The following is a 13,758-nucleotide window of genomic DNA, read 5'->3' on the forward strand; positions in this document are numbered from 1 at the left end:
CAACAACTTCAAATCATATTCTTGGAACAACAAAAGCCATCTGCGAATTCTTCCCCCCAACACAGGCTTATTGACCAAGTACTTTTGCGTGGAGTACATGTGCATCTTCTCTATTCAGGGCTTTTCTCCATAGGCCTTTGTCCATTTCTCCAAATGCATGTGCGGATCATCTTTTCCATCATACTTGTCTATCAGTCGCATTTTAGGCTTCCCAAATCGTACTCACATCATTCTCCTACGTTCGCGCTAGTCATCAAAGCTTCCTTTGTGCGTACCCCACCATCTTATGGACGTAGCGCGCAATACCCAGTCCAAGGCCTAGAAGCGTTGCTTTTCTGACAGCTTGCTTTCAAATGCATCCAAGAAGGCATCTACCTCATTTATACCATCATAAGTAGGCAGATTTCTTTCTTTTGACGACATGCAGTGCAACGACCGGTTCTTCAGATTGCAATTTAGCATAGTTACCTTGTGTAACCAATTCTACCATCGTTTTACTTCTTCATCGGAATCCGAAGTGCAGGGACTCTCACGCTCCCGTATAATCCACCCATCCGCAGTGGGATTCACCTAGTCTTGGTCTCGCACTATTATCTTATAGATGCAGTCCAGATCATCATCACTCTCATAGTCGCGGACTGGTTCCGTATAGCATGATCCTTCAGCAGGATCCAAGGGTATTATTACGCGTAGTGACTTCTTCTCAAAGGTCATCTTTTGCTTCTTCAGATTGATTACCCCGTTCATGTCGATAGCCCAGTCAATTCCCAAGAGCGTAGGGTAGGGATTCTTGTCATCAACAATCTCAATTACTTCAAAATTTGCCAGCACGTTTGCTCCCTCAATATCCATGATCACTCCCTGCAATCGCCCCATGGGTATGATTTTTTGTTGATTCACCATTCTCAGCTAAATCAGATACCATTGCATCGTAGGTCTCCCCATTTGATCCCATGTCTGTTTTGGTAGAACATTCACATCTGATCCCAAATCTAGAATGACTTGATCCATCTCGTATTCTCTGATCTGTGTGGTGAGTCTCATTTCATGCCCCGTCCTTGTTTTATCCTTTCTGATCTTCCAGAATACACGCGGTTCACCTGGACGGTCCCGACACATCTATTGATAAGTTCCTATAACCCTTTCACAGCCTTACTATTGCGCAGTAACTTCATACAAGTTTCTAAAAAAGTAGTGAGCATGGAGGGGTCCATCTCCGACTTAGGCTTATCTTTGCTTCCTAAAGTGGATGCCTCACCGAAGCTCTTATTAGCTTCCACAAAGGTTTCTTGAGCATGCTCCAAATCAAACTTAGCCTCCTTCATTGGGGCTTTGCAAACCTAGGTGCTGTCTTCTGGCTGTTTCCCCTTGTCATCTCCCATCGTGATTCCACTTCAGAGCACTATATTTATGTTCGGATCTTCCTCGCGTAGCTCAGACCTCATCATCTGCATTTTCTGAGTCGGGGGAGGCAATAGTGCTCATTTTTCACATATCCTAGCTATCAACGTAGGATAATATTCTATATCATTATCAAACAATGTGAAATACTCGCATGACGGATGCGTTGGATTAGTGCAATCGCGAGCATAGTGTCCTAGCCCTCCGTAATTATAGCAAATCAAATGTCTGCTACCTCTGCCAATTCCTCCTCTACCTTGGCGTTATCCATGCCCCTGAAATCCTGTCTGTGCCATCCCTGCATTCTATTCAAGGGGCCGTGTTTCGGCCTAAACCCTGTAGGGGCGTTCTATCCATCATCAATTCATAGCTCCTGCAAGTACAATCATCATGTCCCACCAACCTACAAAATTACAGAACAATTGTTGCAGATTTTGTGTATACTTCTGTAACAAGTGGAAATTATTCATGGCATGCTTTCCAGCTATTTGACAGATAGTGCACCACAAAGTAGGCGTCGCGCTAGGTCCTAATTTAGCTTCCGGCCTTAAAGGCATCGGTCCTCCTCCTGAAAGGTAATTTGTAAAGAACAACCAGTGGTCTTTGTTATTGTTGACACCTAATCTTCATAATTGGGGGAATTTGTAAATAAATAAATCAGGAATGTGAACAGTCATCGGGAGACGAACTGAACAATCACTCCTAATGTATATAACAATAACCTACCTATGGAATAATCAGACAAATCAGTTTTTCTGCCTTTGGAGAGTTACAGCCTGGCCTGACATGGTATCAGAGCCAGTTCTAAAAATAGTTGTAACTCCCTTGATCTCTGCCACTGCCTCGGTCCTGAGCGCTGCCACTGCCTCTGTCCTGAAATAGTCTGGCACTACCTCAGTCCTGAGCGCTGCCACTGCCTCTGTCCTGAAATAGTCTGGCACTGCCTCAGTCCTGAGCGTTGCTCTGCCTCTGTCGATGGCCTGACATGCCCATAGATGCGTTGGTGCCTCTATGCAGACCTATCCAAGATCATTTCGCTCTCACGTGACCGAGTTGCGAATTCTCTCATACACACAACGCCTTGAACCATGGTGACTTGTAAATTCCTTAGAACTTACACACGATTGCCTCAAGCATTTGTATATTCCAGATTCTGAGTACGCGGGCTTAAATGTGAAGTCAAGGGACGATTGCTTCAAGCATTTGTATATTCCAGATTCTGAGTACGCGGGCTTAAATGTGAAGTCAAGGTATAATCGTCCGCATCGTAGACAGTACTTCATTTAATTTAATTTCTTTGACGTATTGGTGAAGGCTTTCCGGAAAGAGAGCATAGCTATCGCCAGTGGAAGTGGGAGTTCCAGAACGGAGAAGAACGTAGTCGTATTAACGTTTGAATGTTGAATGCGCAGTGGTATTATCGTTTTGAATTTTGAATGCATTTGCATTAAAGCTGGTATCTGCTATTGTGTTCAATTCTTTGACTCCAGCGAAAAGAGACTTCTTTGTAAAGCTTATGACAAAGGCTTCTGAATTTAATATTTTGCTTCATTGTGGACTTCTCGGTGAGGGTTTTTCTGAAATTTGCTGCCTTGAAATTTTTCACGAACAATAGCTGAAGATTGCTTCCTTGAACCTACTTCATTGTCGATTTCTGCATTAGGCAATGGATTCTTTGAAACGTTGATCGGCTATTTTATTCAATTCTCTGAACTTCGTGAAAGATAAAAGGCTCCTTTGAAAAGCTGAAGTCATATTAACGTTTGAATGCGCTGTTGAATTAAAGCTGAAGTCGCATTAATGGTTGAATGCGTTTGCATTATTAACCCCATTGAATTAAAGCTAAATCCGCTCACTATATTCAAGTATTGAATGTGTATTAAAGCTGAGCGCATCCGGGGAAAACACTGTGGGTATTAACGCTGAGCACTGTGGGTGTATATATATATATATATATATATATATATATATATATATATATATATATATATATATATATATATATTGAATGGTTTTCTTGTTTAAAAGAAAATGAAAGGGGAGGATATTTTATAAATTTTGGAGACATTTGAAGAAAACTTAGTGCATAAAGAATTTGAAATCTGTTGCCCTTTTGAGTACAACTTCACTGTATATCAGCAGAAGTTATTTATCAGCAGAAGTTTTTTTTTATTAGCAGAAGTATTTTTTACATAATGCATTCAATCATCTCTATGGTAGTAATATTTCTCACTGGCAAGGAGAACTATCCTGAATGGTCCTGGATGATAAAACACACCCTCATCTTCAATGAGTTGTGGAAAGGAGTTTGTGTCGGAGAAGGAGACAATGACCCAGTGCAGCCTACATCAGACAAAGAGCTCGTCATTTGGGAAAACAAGAACAACAAAGCCTATGCATTAATCACAGCATCTGTAAATGAAGAAGTAAGTCGCCATATTTCATCATATTCAACTGCCTTTGAAGCTTTACAAAAGCTGAAAGAACTCTATGATTCACATTCTACACTTGAAGTTGTTGAGCTCATGATTAAACTCTTCACTCTTGAACTGAAAAATAATGATCCTCTTGCTCTTGCATCTGAAGTAAAGTCTATAATGCATGATGTTAAATCCACTAAGGTTGAGCTGGATATCCCTCTTATTACTTTTCTCAAGGCACTCTATCCTACCTACTCCAATTATCTTGAGTCTTTACAAGCAAATGGAAATCTTAAAGATATAACCTTTGACTCTCTTGTGAAAAAGTTTGCTGAAAGAGAGAAAGCCTTTGGAAAGAAGACAGCTCCTGAATCTTCTGAAGAGACTATGTGCCTTGCTCATAAAGAAAAGCATCCTGCTCAAGATTCTACAAGAGGAAGAGGTGGACGAAGAGGAAGAGGAAGATACTTCAGAGGCAGGGGGGCAGACATTCTCAAGGAGAAAAGGCAGATCTGCATTGCATTTGCTGCAAACAAAATGGATCACATGATGCTTCTACATGCAAGCTACCATGGGACAAAATTGAGTAGAAAAGAAACCAGCAGAAAGGTAAAACTGATGATACATACAAAGGTAAAGCACCTGAATCCGCTCACTATATTGAGGCACAATGTAACATTGGAGTAAATGAAGATTTGTTTAATGCTTCACTTGCTTCTTCGAAAAATGATTGGTTGCTTGATTCAGGAGAAACCTGTCATATGAAGTCTCATAGAAAAGATTTTTTTGAAGATTTCACTAAAAATGTTGATGGAGCGGTATACTTTGCAGATCAGTCAAAAATCAAGCCATCAAGGCTTGGCACAATCAGGCTTAAACTTCCTGGTCTTCCAGACTTTCTTCTGGCTCATGTTCTATATCTCCCACAGCTCAAGGGAAACTTGTTGTCCTTGGTCCACATCCGCCAGCAAGGTCACTCCATTCATATGTTTGATGGCAAGCTTGAGGTAAGAAAAACATCTGACCACTCACTTGTCATGAGGGGAATAGAAGAAGAAAGACTTCTCAAACTGCAAGGAACCTCTGCTCATGCAAAACATTTCTCATATATTTCTCATCATGGAGAAAGTACACTTCCATCAAGTTTATTATGACATGCTATATTTGGACATTTAAACTATGACAGTCTCCGCTTATTGAAGAAAAATGGTGTTGCTGGTTTGCCTACAATTCCTAGGAAACATAAGCAATGTGATGCTTGCATTCTAGGAAAGCATAGCAAACAGTCTTTTCATGATTCACATTCAAGAGCACATAGGAAGCTTGAACTCATTCATTCAGATTTATGTGGTCCAATTCCTGTTCCTTCTGCAAATGGAAATAAATATATCATGACATTTATTGATGATTACACCAAAATGTGTTGGGTTTATTTATTGAAGAACAAATCTGATGCTTTTCAAACATTCAAGAATTTTCATAAATGGATTGAAAATGATGCACAATCTCATATTGGGTCTATTCGCACTGATAATGGAAAAGAATATACATCAAATGAATTTGAACACTATCTTCGCCAACATGGGATCAAACATCAAACAACTGTGCCTTATAATCCCCAACAGAATGGTGTAGCTGAAAGAATGAATAGAACAATCTTGAATATGGTACGATCCATGCTTTTCTTCAAAAATGTAAAGATAATGTTTTGGGTTGATGCTGTTCTATGTGCTGCATATATAAAGAATAGATGTCCATCTAATGCTATAAGAAACAAGACTCCTTATGAATTGTGGTATGGACATGTTCCTTCGGTAAAACATCTCAGGATCTTTGGTTCCACCTGTTATGCTTTGATACCAAAGGTACATAGAAACAAACTTGGTGCTAGAAGTCATAAGTGTATCTTCCTGGGGTATTCAAACATCTCCAAAGCATACCGTCTCTATGATGAAGTAAATAAAAAGTTTGTTGTATCTAGAGATGTAATTTTTCTTGAATCATCCAAATCTGACAATGTTGTTGAGCGACAACTTGATCGCTTCGATAGATTCGCAAAAACGAAATCATTTCAAGAATTTGATATCCAGATTCCACATCTTGAAGGGGGGATTCCTATACTAGAACAACATGTGGAATCTTCTTCTGAAGAACAATCTCCTCTGCATGAAACTCCAACAACGGATGATGCTTTAAGTGATGTAATTGATAGAATTGGGAGACTTAATCTTGATTCAGTCCCAACTCAATCAACAGAGCAGCCTAGACCATCTCAAAAAGGTCCCCCAAAGTGGCTGACAAAGACACTTGAAAGTGTTCATCCTGATGAAATTGGAAAAACAGGAACCAGAAATTCAAACCGACAAAATGGAGGTGATGTAGATGACTCTAATTCACCTGTTGATATGGATGTTACTTATGATTGTGAATTGAACTTTTCTACAGATTTTGAACCAACTTCCTTCAAAGAAGTTGCTTCTCATGATGAATGGAAAGAAGCGATGAAAAAGGAGTATGATGCCCTCATAAAGAATGGCACTTGGAAGCTGGTTGATCCTCCATTCAGAACCAAACCAATTGGCTGCAAGTTGGTCTACAAGAACAAGTACAAAGCTGATGGCTCACTTGACAAGCAAAAATCTAGGCTTGTGGCAAAAGTTTTTGCACAGAAGGAACGGGTCGATTATGAGGAAAATTTTGTCCCCACAGCAAAATGGGCCACCATCAGGACACTCTTTGCACTAGCAGCTCAGAACGGTTGGAAAGTCCATCAAATGGATCTAAAAACTGCATTCTTGAATGGAGATCTAAAAGAGAATGTTTTTATGTCCCAGCCTGAAGGATTTGCTGTGAAAGGACATGAACATAAAGTATGCAAATTTGTGAAGTCCTTGTATGGCCTCAAACAAGCACCACAAGCCTGGTATGAAAAACTAACTGAGCATCTTCTGAAACTCAACTTCAATCATTTTGATCTTGATGATGCAACTTTATTTTTCAAGAAAGTTGGAAAAATAGTTGTGTATCTTGTGGTATATGTAGATGATATTTTAATGACAGGGAACAATGAAAGCTACATTGCATCCATAAAGAAGGAATTGGGGAAAAGTTTTGAAATGACTGATTTGGGCTATGTTCATTACTATCTTGGCATTGAAGTAACCCAACATCCAAAATCCATATTTCTTTCTCAAAAGAAATACATTGGAGATTTGTTAAACAGATTTGGCATGACAGAGTGCAATCCTCTTTCTACTCCAATGGAACAAAACTTAAAGCTCACATCTATTGAAGGAAAGGAATTTGAGGATGCAACAAAGTATAGACAGCTTGTAGGAAGTCTCATCTACCTCACTACTACCAGACCAGGCATTTCATTTACGATTGGAATCCTCTCCAGGTTCATGCAAAAGCCTTGTGAGGGACATTGGTCTGCTGCAAAAAGAGTTCTAAGGTACTTGAAGGGAACTCAAGACCTTAGAATCAAGTATACACAGGTGGACGACTTCAGCTTGATTGGATACTCTGATTCAGACTTCGATGGAGACAAAGAAACTGGGGTATCTACTTCAGGATATGCTATGAGTCTTGGATCAGGAGCTGTCTCCTGGAGATCACGCAAACAATCAGTTCCAGCAGATTCCACAACAGAAGCAGAATACGTGGCAGCAGCTGAAGCAATGAAAGAAATTGTGTGGCTCAGGAAAATTCTTGAAGATTTGCAGGTAAAACAAGTACAATCAACTCCACTCATGATTTATAACACCTCTGCAATAAAGTTGGCCAAGAATCCAAAGTTCCATGATCGAACAAAGCATATCAATACTAAATATCATCTGATTCGACATCATGTTGAGGCCAAAACAATCCATCTCTGTCATTGTTCCACAAATGAGCAAATTTCAGACATCTTCACCAAAGCACTTGGAAAGGAAAAACTTGAACGGTTCAGAATGATGCTTGGACTCACCAACATCCCTTCAGATTAAGGGGGGGAATCCTGACACCTAATCTTCATAATTGAGGGAATTTGTAAATAAATAAATCAGGAATGTGAACAGTCATCGGGAGATGAACTGAACAATCACTCCTAATGTATATAACAATAACCTACCTATGGAATAATTAGACGAAACTATTTTTCTGCCTTTGGAGAGTTACTGCCTGGCCTGACAGTTATAAACCTGAATCTTGCATTTCATGCACCATACATCTTCATGTACCTCTGGCCGAAGCATCCTATCCTACCTCAAGCTTTGCATCTCAAGGCACAGATTCTTCAGCTATGTGTGGATCTACTAATCTCCTAGATTAGGATCTTTCATCGGGGTCTCATGTAGTCTCATGGCAATCTCCAAGGCCTCTGCCTGAGTTGTTATATTCTGCTATGTCTTGCCTGGTAGCATCATGATCTCTTTGAATCCAAGAATTGACTGCGCCTCAGATTTAGGCCTGCTAAATTCCCTATTCATTGCTGCTTGGATTTCTGCTACTCTAGCATTCGGGTTATCGCTGGAGTAATTAATATACCAGGTTAGCGCGTGATCTTGCAGAGCACTAACCAGTGTTTCCTTCTTTATGTTATCATTTGTAACGCCTTGAGCTTCCCATACAGCCCTCACAACAAACTAGAATTGGTCCGAGTCCTCATTTCCCAAGCCTTTGAACAAAGGCAACTTCAATGTGTTCGCCATACTGAATCGCGGTGGTGTTGGAGGTGGCACGGGTGAAGTTGGAGGTGATGGAGGTGAAGCGAGTGGTGGTGTGGGTGGAGGTGGTATTCACGGAAATCCTTGTCTTATCAAATGAATATCACTTCGCTGAGAGACCTTATCGATCCTTCTTCGTCCCCTCATGGAAGTGAAATCAAGGGGCTATGCTCTGGACCTTTATTTCCTTCATTTTTGTAAATTCTTCCACTTCACGTAGACCCGAACATCAAGGTAGTTGCATAACCCACTTTTCATACAACAACATTTTAATCCAAGTATTCAAAGATTTTACGTACTTACCTCACGGTCCTTTGAAAAAGCATCACTAAGCCTCGCTATAACTGACTGAGGTGTCAACCGCGAAATCGATAACAAATCCTCCTATAATGTGATCGAACCAATGATTGAAGGCATGCACAATCTTATCCTCTGATGCTTCCAACCTTCATACTAGCTCTAGGGTCCACACAATAGGACTGTCAAGTTTCCACCTTCCTTGGCTATCTGCTAGCTTTGCAATCCACTCGCATAGCTCAGTAGGGAAGGACACGAAAAAGATTTTGTGGATCTCTGTATACAGGTCGTTGTCTAGCCACTATTATTTTGACAATCGAAGGTTTCTATTCTCCTGTGCCACGAACTCGTGAATTCTTCTATCCAATCAGTGTTTGATTTCTTTCTTAGTTGGATTCTAGTGATACAAAATCACACATCTCTCATGCAGATTCTTGTCCCAACAACAGAACCATTTTTTGGCTTGAGGGGGCCTGACCCAGGTTCAGCGTTAGTTAGCCAAAAAAATCCCTACACTATTGACCCTTTCAGCATCAGCCCACGGAGCACAGACTAAAGTCTCACCCGAAGCAATATGGGGGATGCTGGAACCAAGTTTCTGCACCCTTGAGATGGTTGTGATGTTGGTTTATTCCAACTATACCTACCTTCACGCAGGTCGCTTATCCCTCTGCTCTACCCTTCAGTACCTTCGTGAAATGTTACAATCGGTTTCGCGCAGCCCTAATCAAGGGTTGAAGTCCTTTCCCACTGCTAGAGCAACGATATGCACTATCTCTCAAACTAGGCTAAGTATCTTACTTATCTTATTAACATATCTTAGTTAGCTTCACAATAATAGATGTTCTTACTTGCATTCACTTAACCAATATAGTTATACAAATTTGCGCATCATATAAGCATTAGAAGTGAAATTCACACCCAATATAACAGCTGCATAAATAGGAAATAAAGACGCAGAAATGATAGAATACTTCTCTTTATTAATACTTCCAAATAATTATAGACTCGACTCGCCCTGAGCACTTAGTTGCAGGGGTCTGCGCACTTAGTTGCAGACTTCTAGGCCTCTGCGCACTTAGCTACAGAGCCTCTACCTACTCTATGACCCAAAACTTAGACTTCTACTTCAAAGCTATCTCTCCTACATCATATCTTCATTGATTCCCTTATTCAATTTTGCCTTTTACTACTTAGAGCTTCGCTCTATTTATACAATCCCATGGTCTACGTACCATAGGTATGTCTTCTACAGCCGACATTACATTTTAAAAATAAAGGTGGACAACCCTATGACTCTTTAACAACTACGTACTCCATGCCCACAAAATGCGGAGTCTTTACATTTGTATTACAAAATTGGACCAAAATATGGGCTCTTAGCCCCAAAACTTCCCTTGGGTGATCTCGCACCCAATAGGAGGAGGTGTACATTGAGAAACTAGAGGGCTTTGAGACTTTTGATCGAGAGTCTCATGTGTGTAGACTCAAGCCAACATTGTACAGTCTCAAGCAAGAACATTGTGCTTGCTACACCAATATCGATAGTTATCTCACTGGTTTTGGCTTCACCAAAAGTGAAGTCGATGCAAACTTCTATCATATTTTGGTAGAAGGTAAATTGATGATTATTATCTTATATGTTGATGACTTGATTTTAATTGGTGATGAGCAGCTGATCAAAACTTGCAAGGAGGACCTTGCAAGAGAGCTTGAAATGAAGGGCATGGGTCTCATGCACTACTTCCTTGAATTGGAAGTATGGCAAGGTAATGGGGAATAGTTTGTCTCTTAGGGAAAGTATGCCAACAAAATACTTCAGAGGTTCTACATGGATAGTTGAAAACCCATGGAGACACCTCTAGTGACCAACTGGAGGAAAGAGGATTGCGCTTCATAGGAAGTGGATGCTACTGTTTACCGATAGTTGGTGGGTTCACTAATATATCTTGTGAACACACGAACAAATATGTGCTATGCAGTCAACCAACTAAGCCAATTTATGGTTAGGCCAACCAAATTATTTTGGAATGAAAGTAATCATGTTCTACAGTTCCTCAGAGGCACTACCCAGTTTGAACTATGGTACATACTGACGAAGGGAATGAAGCTATGTGGCTTCATAGATGTAGATTAAGTGGGGAGTCCATCAAATTGGAAGAGTACATTAGGTGGAATTTTAGTGTCGGGTTTGCAACATTTTCTTGGTACAGAAGGAAGAAAAGGTATGTGGCAGTCAACTCGGCAGAAGCATAATACATGGTTGCAAGTGAAGCAACATGTGAGGCGATATAGATGAGAAAGATACTTATTGTATTGTTTGGTCAAATGATGGATCCAACTTTGATCTACTGTGATAATCAAGGTTGTATCAAGCTTTCTAAAAATCATGGTTTTCACGATTGATCCAAGCATATAGATATCTGGTATCACCATTTGCGAGATTTTGTGCAGAGGCATATAATGTTTTTCCAGTATATTCCGACAGACGAGGAAGATGCTGACATTTTAACAAAGGCCTTGTCAAGAGGGAAGTTCGAGTTACACAAGTGCAGGATAAGGGTGGTTTATAATCCCTTTTTTGCTAAGAGGCAGTGTTGAAAAATGTGACAAGAAATTCTTAATTTGATTTTTCCTTAATTAAATTGAGAAAATTCAAATTTCCACATCAGCAAACAACTTGGATGGTGTTAACTTATGTGACATGGCTTGTGTCACCTAGTGTAGTAAATTCGAGTTGGAGGAGTTAGAGTTAGTTCAACATGTATGATTTCTAATTTGTAGCAAGCAAGGTCAATTATCTCAGGTTGTTTTCATTTAAACTAGTTCCAACTTTTGGAGGATCTAGTGGAAGTTTAGTTAGGTAATAGGACTTCATTAAAACTCAGTGATCATCCAGTTAACTGATCAATCAACCCAAAATAGCTAGTGCATGCATAGAATTTGAGTTACCTGGTTGAGGTGGATATTCCAAGGCAATGTGACATTAGTTGTAGACTAGTCTTGAGTGTATAGATGTTTCACGTAGTTAGATGATCAACCTAAGGAATTGTGCAATTCAATTTGAGGAATTTTCTAAATAATAGGGGTCTAATTCCTCAAGGAACAACACAAGGAAATAGGAGCTCATGCAAAGGCAAAATTTAACTAAGTCTGGGTCAAAGGCCTTAAGTGAGGAAAGAGATTGGTTATGCACTTGGAGAGTGTGCTCAGTTGAGCAAAGAAATTGTAATACATCTCTATTCATTTGATTAATGCAAGAAGGCAATGGGGTTTTTAGCATATTTCTTTCCCTATATAAAAATACTTGTTGCATGTGTGTTATTTATTCCTGAATGTCTGAGATTTTTGTTAAATTGTGAATTAATGTCCGCGGAACAATAGAGTAGGTTTGTGTTTTCTGATTTTGATTAAAACTTCATGATCAGTTGTAAATATACATCATAATTTATACATGGTAGAAGAGCTAGATTCACATTATAGTAGGAAATTCGAAGTTGTTTCTCAAATATTTTAATTTGAAGATCAGTGTAGCATGGTTTCTTCAGAGTTGAGAACATGACCTACAATGGACTAAGGCTAGAGTATGTCGTGTAGGTCACCTCAAATTTTGTTGCATGGAAGGACTACATGGAGGCAGTATTGGATGACAATGGATTGCTTGAATTTGTCAAGACATACATTCCAAGACCACCAACAATTGATGTCCAAGACCTTGCACAGTGGAAGAAATATGTATCCAAGGCAAGGATAATAATCTTGAAGGGAGTAGGGCATCATATTGTCTCAAATCTCCATGAAAAATAAACTTCATTCGTGATGTGGAAGTCACTGAAAGAATTGTTCGAGAATAGAAATGAACACAAGAAGCTAGCGCTCAAGGATAAATTTCAAAGTATCAAGATACAGAAGAATGACACTATACTGTAGTACCTGAGTAGGTTCACACAATGTCATGATGAACTAGGAGGGGTCGGTGTTATGGTCCTTGAAGATGACTTGGTAAGCCTAGCCCTCATGCGCCTTACCAAGAGCTGGCATAACTATCAAGATTTAGTGAATGAGAGGGAGAAACTACCGAATTGGGAGTGCTTATGATCTGATTTGGTATAGGAGGAAATAAGGCGAAATACCAGAGATCGGACTTCATCCAAGGGAAACGATGAAGAAAATTTTTCATTGGATAGAAAGGCATAGAAGGGAAAAGGGAAGAAATCCCAATCCAAACGAGAATCTAGTCAAGTGGCAAGAAGAAATATTTGTGAAAAAATAAATGCTTCCATTTTCATGAATTCTGGCACTATGCCACGAACTGTCCACACAAGAAGGCAAGAAAGAAGACCTCGGGAGGAGCACCAAGTGAAGCCTTGGCTTCACAGTTTGAGCTTAACTTTACCCTCATTGCATGCATGACCGTCACAATGAGGAGGAGTGTGTGGTACTTGGAATTAGGTGCATCATTCCACATGACAGGGTGTATATACTTTTTCAGTGATCTAGAGAAGAAATATTTGTAGATGCACATCAAGTTGGGGGATGAATGCACATCAAGTTGGGGGACGATAGAAGGTATAGCGTGACTAGGATTGGTACAATCACCTTTCAGAAGGAGTAACGCTCCCCCCTTAGGCTCAAGGATGTCACATTCGTTCTAGGCCTAAAGAAGAATCTCATCTTTGTTGTAGTTTTGGAAGACCGTGGTTACAATTTTATATTGAGCAAAGGAAAGGAATTCTTGAGACACATGACCATAGGACAGGTGAAGCATATCGGGGTTTGTGTGAAGAATCTATACAATATATATATCGAGGATTGTGTTGCATTGAGCATAAAGGCGAAGAAGGTGTAGAGCCGTGAAGTCGGTGAAGTTTGGCATAGAAGACTTGGCCATTTGCATCATGGCGCTTTGAAGATCATGCAATAGATAACCA

This window comes from Pinus tabuliformis, chromosome Q, assembly GCF_031772625.1.
Source record: "Pinus tabuliformis cultivar Carrire ecotype Pingquan chromosome Q, CPIR1, whole genome shotgun sequence".
Taxonomy (NCBI): Eukaryota; Viridiplantae; Streptophyta; class Pinopsida; order Pinales; family Pinaceae; genus Pinus; species Pinus tabuliformis.